A 9,704-nucleotide genomic window follows, 5' to 3' on the forward strand; every position below is an offset into this window, starting at 1 on the left:
CATACGTAAAACTGTTATATCATCTTCATTAACTAAATCTTTTATCATTTTGAAATGTCCTTTTAACTGGCAATATGCTTTGTTTTAAAGTCTATTTTTTCTGATGCTGTATTAATTAGCAGCTCAGCCTTCTTGCTTACTGTTGGCCTCTGTTGCTTACTGTTACTTAAGCCTTCTTCTTCCTGTAGGTTATCTCAAGGCTTATCTCAGGTGTTTGCATGGTATGTCTTTCCCCATCCATTTGCTTTTAACCTACCTGTGTAAATTTATTTAAATTATATTTGTATTAAGTAGACATATTGTGAAATCTTTCTTTTGTATATATTTTGACAATCTCTGGCTTTTACTTGGAGTGTTTATTTCAGTAACATTTCATGTAATTATTGTTATGGTTGGACTTAGGTTTATCATTTTACTATGTGTTTTTAGGTTTTTTTCTTTATATTTTTAATTTTTTCTCCTTTCTCCTTCCTTTTATATTACATATTTTCTTTTGCTACAACTAATGGGGAAAAAGTCTTCTACATTTACTCAGGTCCTATTTCTGATCCTATTTAATTCTTCCTGAAGATCTCTGTGTCTGCTTTCAACTCCTTGTAGCCTTTAATATTTCACATGTGCTGTCACTGAATTCTCTTTGTTTTTCTAATCTGAAAATGTCTTTACCTGTTATCCTGGTTACTAAATATAGACTTCTAGGTTGACAGATTTTTTTTATTCTTTTAGCACTTAACGCTTACTTCACTGTCTTTTGATGTACACAGTTTCTAATGAGAAGTCAGCAAAAATTTAAATAATTGTTCCTCTGTAATTAAGATGTTGTTTCTCTCTGGCTGCTTTCAAGATTTTGTTTACTTTGGTTTTCAGCAGTTTGACTAGGATGCTTTTAAAGTGTCATCCCCCCCCCCCCCAATTTCTGCTTGAGATTCAATGGACTTCTCAAAGTGTAAATTTATACCTTTCACCAAATTGATGTACTTTTTCTACTTTGTTCTCTCCTTTATTCTGAGACTCCAATTACATATAATTTTGACTTTTTAATGTTATCTACAGGTCTCTGAGGTTGTATTTCTTATTTTCCAATATATTGCTATTTGTTCTTCAATTTGGATAATTTCTATCAATCTATCTAAACATTCATTGACCTTTCCTCTATTATCTTTGCTAGGATGTTATGTACATCCTCTGATTTTTAAATTCCAATTTTTTAAAAAACAAATTTTCATTTGGTTCTTTTTTTTGTTTTTGTTTATCTTTCTTTATTTTTCTGCTCAAATGTTGTAACATTCATTTATTACATATTCTCCACATTTATTAGCATAGTTAGGATTTCAGTATGTTGGTTATCTCAAGGCTTATCTCAGGTGTTGCCTTTTGCTTGAAACAACAATTTTCTGATATTTCGCATAATATAATTTAGGATTTTACATTAGATGTGTTGATTGTATTTTGTGGGAATTCTATATTCAGTTATGTTTTCCTGGAAAATGTTGACTTTTGTTTGTTGGTGTTATTTTGGCAGGCAATTACCTTAGCTGGACATAAACTGAAAATTCTGTCTCTAGGAGACCAGTTCAAATCTCAGTTCAGCTAATTTGTTCTTAGGTAGGTTGCTTTGAGGCAGCTCCAAACTAGTTCCATGCTTACACCGTTCAGATATCAGCTAGATATTTTTGCAGTTTGTACAGAACATTTGATTGTCTCTCCCAGGCACTCCATCCTAGGATTCCATTTCAATTTCTGTGGTTGCCACAAACTCTTTCCTCTGGTTGTTGAAGCCAGCAACTATGTGTGTTTTCTTTTGGAGTTTCTGCCACCCTGCATAGGGTTGCATGTGACCTGCCCTTAGGCTTCAAGCTGTGAAAATTGATAACTCACTCCATGATGATTCCTTTTCCAAAGTGCCAGCTCTTCTCCAGATATTGTTTTGTGTTTTGTTTTGTTTTTAATTCTACAAGGCCTTCAGCTCACTGTTATTTTTATATTTCCCCCCAATCTGATAGTTATTATATGTGGGAGACTGTGATCTGGTAGGATGTATTTTGACTGTCCCAGAAGCAGACCCTGTACTATCAGGTTTTAATATTTAAATCCGATAAGCACAACATGAGCATATATGTTACATTTTTAAGATGTTCTGATTTACTTAAAACATAACCAAGTTTTGTTTTGACTTAAATAATTTCTTGTTTAAGAAATAAAGATTAATAAATTTTTGGCTAGATTACAACCTGGAGCTTTTATCCATAATAAAATTAATTAATAACTATTTTATTATCACTGAGTAATACTTTTAATTGGATGATATGAGAAGTTCTATTTGTGTCACTTTTTTAAATGATCAAGTGTTATTAAGTTAATCATATATCTCAATGCCACCCAGGCACATTGTTCAGGGTACAGATGTCAATGTAAAGCTTAGTTACACCGATGAACCTTCCCCAGGGATCCTTAAGCCTAGCGGAGACAAAGGCAAGATGCAGTAAGGTACAAACGCATTCCTTCTCATGTTATGATGAAATGGCAGGAGAGATACATAAATCAAATGCCAAAAAGCCTTGGTCAAGAAACCATGATCAAGACCAGCTTTATACATGGTATTCTATTAGCTATGGCCCTTGAGGGACACGTATTACTTTAGACAAAAATATAATGGTGAACACATTTAGAAAGAGTATCATGTTGATTCATAGGTAGAGAAATGAGAAATGTGCAGAATGTTCAGGGAGGAGAAATGCAATATATTTCAGTAGAACTTAGATTTTTGCATGAAAGCAGTAAACAATATTGGGAATGAAAGTTGGGCTGAAATTTGTAGAAGGCTCAAACTGCAGGATCACGGTAAACTTGGAGGGCCCAGAGATTGATACCTGTAGCCTAGGGATATTGATTTGCCTACAGGGTTCTAAGGGACTAGACTAGGGAGTTACTAGGAAAGGAAAGACAAGGCTAGGAGGCGACTGCAATAGGCGGCGGAGGTGGAGCATGTCCATAGAGGGGTGACTTCGGGAGTGGAAAGGGAGGGAAAGGTGCGCAAATATATCAGTAAGAGCCAGGGAATTTCATAACTGGTTAGACTGATACACAGAGAAATTGGGATATTAACATGAAGAAGTCGTTTGAAAAGGGAAAAACAACAGGATGAGTTGAATTTAACGAATGCTGAATATGCAGTGGCAGTAAGACATAATCAGCAAAGAGCTGGAAATAAAGGATGGAGACAAGTGTAAGTACCATGGTTAGAGATACATATTTAGAATCACCTGACTAATTATAATTAATAATAATTGGAGCTGATATTACTATGCTGTATGCCGGGCATTCTGCCAAGTGCTTTTCCCAAATAACCTCATTTGCTCATCAAAACATCTACCTGTGTACTGATTTCTGTTTTCACTTTTTATATGAGGAAGCTGAGTTTCCAATAAGTTCAGTTTTCCAAGGTCACACAAATAATCAGTGACAGAGGTAAGATGAAATCCCAGGAAGTCTGACTTTCCGAACACCTATTCTCTATGGAGTCAGAAATCAAACTGGATGTCAGGATCCTTCGAATTTGTTGAGTGATGCATGAAGTAAGGCAGGAAATAAAAGAGGCAATGAAGAAGACAGATTTGGGGAGACATGTAGAAAGGATTTGGGAAATGGGAATTAGCAGCAAGCAGCCAGAAGAGATTTCACATACTCCACGTCACCATGGCGTGAGTTTGCGCGAACCGTGTATGAGAGGAGGGCCTAGACCTGCCCGGCTTTTCTCAAGGTCACAGATGCCAGCTGACTGTTTTACCAGATTCTGCACTCTGACCTCCCCCGCATACATCTTCATTGCCACCCTGCTCTTTATTTTTCAATTACAATGTACGTTCAATATTATTTAGCCCTAGTTTCAGGTCTACAGATAGTGGTTAGAACATCATGTACTTTACTGAGTGGTCCCCCCAAATGTTTCAAGTACCCACCTAACCCCACACATAGTCATCACGATATTGTTGACTGTATTCCCTATGCTGTACTTTAACATCCCTGTGACTGTTCTGTAGCTACCAATTTTTCATGCTTCTTAATCCCTTCACTTTTTTAACCCAGCCCCCCAACCCTCTTCCCCTCTGGCATCCATCAGTCTGTTCGCTGTATCTATGAGTCTATTTCTCTTTTGTTTAATTTTGTTCTGAAGATTCCACATATACATGGAATCGTGGTATTTGTCGTTCTCGTCTGATTTATTTTAACATAACACCCTCAAGGTCCATCCATGCCGTCACAAAGATAGGATTTCGTTCATTTTTATGGCTGAGTATATCCCACTGTGTGAATGCACCGCGGCTTTATCAGTCATCCGTGGGTGGGCACTTGGGTTACTTCCCTATCCTGGCTATGGGTGCTAATGATACTGCATGAAACTAGGGTCCTTATATCCTTTCAAATTAGCGTTTCAGGTTTCTTCGGATATATGCCCAGAGTGGAACCCCTGGGTCATAAACTGCCCCTGCCCTTGGTGACCTCTTCTTGCCTAAGTACCTTCCACTGATCACAGCTGCTCCTGTGACGACATTGCTGCTCCCCACAGAGTCAGGCCTTTCCCTCACCGCCCAACGTAACCGAGCATAGAGCGCCTCATTGATGAGGTTGCCCGGGACGCGTGCAGGGAAGCGTGCGCTCGGGAGACGTGCGGGTTCCTGCAGGTTCACACTGCGCGGGCCTCTGAGCGGCTGCCTCGCGCCGGGCAGCCGGTTCTGCCTGCTGGCTCCCCCCAGGCGCCCCTGTTTCTCTGCAGCTGGTCTCATTGGTTCCTGGCACCACAGAGAAGTGCTTTGGTTTTTTTATTGGTTAGGTTTTGGTTTTGCTTTTCGTCGATTTATTGTTCATTCAAATAATATATGTCTTTCCGGATAGAATTCTTGAGCATAGCCCTGGGGTTACCTTACTCAAAGATACAGCTTGGAGATGTTCTGCTTTCTCTTAGAGCGAGCATGGAGAGATCCACAGAGGAATTAAACACTCAGTTTAGGCAAAAAGCAGTCAAATAATCAGTATAACCTCCCCCTTCCCTTCACTGTGCCATTTCCACCCTGTGGGGAAGGGAGAGAAAACAGAGCGTCAGACCCGCCGCGGGTGCAAACCAGCAGGAGCCCCTGTGGGTTTAACACACCCCACGTGCGTGATGGCCCCTGGAAGCACCTAGGGACACCCTGTGAAGGGACTCATATTGTATTCGGGGTGTTTCGTTCTGTTTTACAAATGTCCTTCGTTTCCCCTATTGTAAGAATATACAGTAAAAGCACTGATGGCTTCGTTTATGAATGGCGTTGTCCAGAAAGAGCTAATTTGCGGGTGCTGCTATCTTCATGGCCATGCTTGGTTTCTGCTAAAGGGCTTTGCACCTACCGGCTGTTAAATACAAGCGCGGAGCTTCAGAAATTTTTGAAAGGAAATGCCCGATAATTAATGCCAAGCCCAGGATATTAACTAGCTAGATCTGAAGAACAGAGACCTTTCCTTCTCATAATAGCCATCAGATACAATAGCTGGCATTTTAAATATTTAATAAAATATGAATAATAAATAACACTGTAAATAGAAGGTCAGGAGCTGGCCTAAAGCTAGGGAACTCTACACTCGAGGGGACCCAACACTACGGTATTTATTCCAGGCAGCTGCCCTCGGTGGTCTCCAGGGGATGGTCTCACTGACCTGAAAGGTCTTTCCCATTTTGGACTAATTTGGTTTTATGAAAAATATGCTTCTAAGATGTTTGTACTCTGGAAACACTCCGGAGACCCCCAGTCTTCATTAAATGAGAAAAATATTAAATGGGTTAATCTCCAGGGTCATGTTTATATTTGTATTTCAAAGTAAATTATACAGGTTGCAAGTTCTGCTAGATGTAATCTTTTGATTTTGTGTTTGCTGGTTGCATGAAATATTGGATCATTTATGCCTCTCCCCTAGAGGAGACTGGCTAGTTTAGATTCTCCAGTATTTACTTTTCTGGTCCCAGATAGGAATAATTGTAGATGAAATAAACTCAGGAAAGAAAAGGGGTGAGTAGAAATGAAGTAAGGCAGTAGCCAAGAAAGCTAGTGGAAAAGTAAATGGCTCTGAGGTTGAAGCCAAAAAAGTACAACTTTCCTGCTGATGGCGACCAGATAGTCCAAATTCCAGAGTAGGCCCTGCACTCCTGTTTCACATCGTTGATGTCGCTTTGCCCCTGTGGCCTGTGGAGTAGCACTGTCGCCAACGTATAAAACAACTACTGGGCTACCAAGAAAGGTTTTTTCTTTTTAGCTCTCTACTCTTTTCCGTTCAAATGTCTCATTTTGAATTCGTTCCATCCTCTGACTTTGCTGGCTTATTATGTGCAATAAAATGTATATAGGTTTTGCTTAATAATTGATTTATTTCTTAAATGTTGCAAGAAGACATAAAGTTTTATTTAAGCTCTGTAGCAAAACAGAATCCTTACTCCACGGTACAGACTGTAGAAATAGTTTGCTTTGTGCAAGATGACTGGCAATTCATGCTCCATCAGGAAACTTCTAATGAATTTTCCCCACCCATCTCCAGTTAAGCTCAACTTAATGTGAAATGTGTTATTAAAACCAGTATCTCCTGCAAATTTCATGCACTCCAGATATTCAGATTTCATGTCAAGGGCACAGGGAGTACTGAGAGTTGAATAGTAAGTATATTTTATTCAAATACAATATAAAACAAAGAAGTTAAAAAAATCCAAATGCTCTTTACTTTTCTTTGACTTTACTTTTAGCTCTTATTTACTGTGAATTGTAGTTTATGGCCAAATGTTTGAGAAACCTGAAATGCAAACGACATACGGAGAAGTAAATGTTTTGTGGGCTGAATGATGTATTAGTGTTTTGCTTTGTATGAAACTCTAATCACCCGGCATGTTTATCACTGCAGATGGGATATACAGGCTGCTGACACCTCGGGGATTACAGAATCCAAACATCTGTAATAGGGGGAGGAACGATACATCCCATGCAATATACTAAATTTAAAAGAATGAATCAATGAGAAAAATGAATGGAAATAAACATTTATTATTAATGCCATCTTGTATTTATAATTAAAGGAATGATACATGCCTCAGAGACCTTCATTCTCTCGTTTAAAAATGTAATTAGATATAAAAACACAATCTAGATAGAAGTTGAGGAAACAGGCGATAGTCTTCATTCCATTTTTAGTTGGATAGTTTGGAGCTGAGATTAAAAAAAGACTTGTCATAATTAATGCAGTCCACATCTTAGGTATTTATACAATTGAAACACCTGGTTTATAATTGGCAGTTTCAGTACATTCAACCAGATATTTTCTAAACATACTGAAACCCTATTAATAGAGGGAAGGTTTATTTTGGTTACGTGAATTTACTGGATTAACGGAACTGAATCAGAGATGTTGGATCTGAAATGTATATTGACTCTAGGACACATATTGCCATTTAGTTGTTTGGAAAATACTTGATATAAACTTCTGTTTTCATGATTTGTCTTTTTCTGATATCACCAAGTACAAGGGAATAATAGATTAGCATTTGGTTCTGGTGACTAATTTGCTGATTTATTCAAGTCATTTTAATCTTTCAAAAGTGTTTTGAGGAGTCTGCTAGGAGATGGGATAAACCGAAAAGCATTACAGTCATGTGGCAAAGACAGATAGATGTGTAAACATTGGTTACCTCGCAGAAAAGGCTTTGCCTTGTTACAAATTATAATATAGGTGGAAGTACTTTTGTGTGAACTTTTTTAAGCTGTATCTTCTAGTTTGGGCAGATTTTGCATATTGTCTTTGAAAATAGTATATTTTTAATGGAGTTAGGCTTTGAGAAGAGAAAGAAAGGCTTAGTGATTAACATCGTGGAAAGCATGGTACTAGCAGCAGGAGTTATGAGGCCGGACAACTTGGATCTTCTAATTAATAGCTCTCAATGCTCAGTGACTCAGTTTTCATATCTAGAGAATGTATATAGTAACAGTATTGGACTTAGAGAGTTGTTTTGAGGATTAAATAGTTTATTTATTCAAATACATGCATATATCCATGTATGCACATGTGTATCCATGTATATGTACATTGATCAGTAGATGTATACAGATATCACTAGCTAGAGCTATACTTCCATGTATCTTTCTCATTTTCGATATCTTAAAGCACAGTTTGGCACATTGTAAGCGCCCTATGTAAGTTTTATCCATTCTCTTTTATTATTATTTCTGTAGCTTGGGAAATATAGTTTGTATAAAGCATAAAATGTAAAAACCAACGTCCTACTTTGATAAATGATATGATTTGATGACAACTGATAATAATTTTTCAGTGTTATGCATTATAATCTTTGGTTCTTGTAAGTTAGAGGCAAAAGATAAAAACGATTTTTTGAATGAGAAGATTGTCATTCTAAATTGGTAAATAGAGTAACTCTCGACTGTGCATTAATCAGCACCAGTCAAGGGCTTAGTTCATGGGCAACCCATGTGGAGGGACACCTCTAAAAATGAGACATCTCCAAAAATCCCTGTTCCTTCACAAAACAAGCATCTAGTTGCGGAATGGTTGGCTCTTCTCGTGTTCCATAATTTGACTTTCTTGGACTTAATTGGGCTTCAATGAAAACCTGAAATGTTGTGATAACAGAACAGGGAATATTATTATCTATCCCACAAAGATTGTCCTAAGGTTTAATGTAGACAATCTGCACACCGCAATGGTTCAGAGCTATGGTTCTTCTAGACTAACAGATCTTTTTTCTTTCAAATAGCAAGAAGGTATATACACATATATATATACATATATATACATATATATATATATATATGTATATATTTTGGTGGAGAAACCTGCTTATCTTCAATAATTGTTTTAAAAAGTAGATTTATTATCTGAGTGTTTATTCAGTTAGAAAAGGGGTCAGCAAACTGGGGTCAGTGGGCCAAATCCAGCCTAGCACCTGTCTTTGTAAATAAAGTTTTATTTGAGCACAGCCATTCTCATTCTTTTATGCATCATGTACAGCTGAATTCATGCTACAGTGCCTAAGTAGTAATTGCAATAAAGACCTGAAATATTTACTACAGGACACTTTGGAAAAGAAGTTTGCTGACCCCTGTATTAAGGTTCAAAATCCATCATAAAGTGAACCAACTTTACTAGACAAATGAGCACTGATAAAATTTGTCTCCATTTAATTATATCTTCTCACAGAACAAGACCATTTAGTGCCCGAACGCTTTTGGGTCTCCCGCTGAGTTTCAGTTTTATAATTTGGCAATGTTACACAAATACAGAGCAGCAAGGTTGCAGAGCTGCATTGTAAATCTTGCATAAAGCCACAGGATTTTATCAAGTAGATGACAATAATATTGGAGAACTGTTCTAATAATTTGCAAAGCCATTGATTAACATGGCAGCATCTGGCAGTTAGAATAGTTAACAATCTAAACAGTTATCTTCTAAGGAAAAATTGACAAAAACAGTGAAATGTTTGGTGCTTTAAAGGCACATGATTTATTATTTAAATATCAGAAGTGAGTGGCCCTTGAGAAACTTATGAAGCCCTAAAATATGTTTAGATAAAGAGCCTTTTAATGATCATACCAGTTAAGTTTAAAGTGAAAAATATAATTTTCTTACTATCACAAATTATTACCAGAAAAATAATGCCCTGAGAACAATTGATCTGT

Source organism: Miniopterus natalensis, chromosome 4, assembly GCF_054644295.1.
Source record: "Miniopterus natalensis isolate mMinNat1 chromosome 4, mMinNat1.hap1, whole genome shotgun sequence".
Lineage (NCBI taxonomy): Eukaryota > Metazoa > Chordata > Mammalia > Chiroptera > Miniopteridae > Miniopterus > Miniopterus natalensis.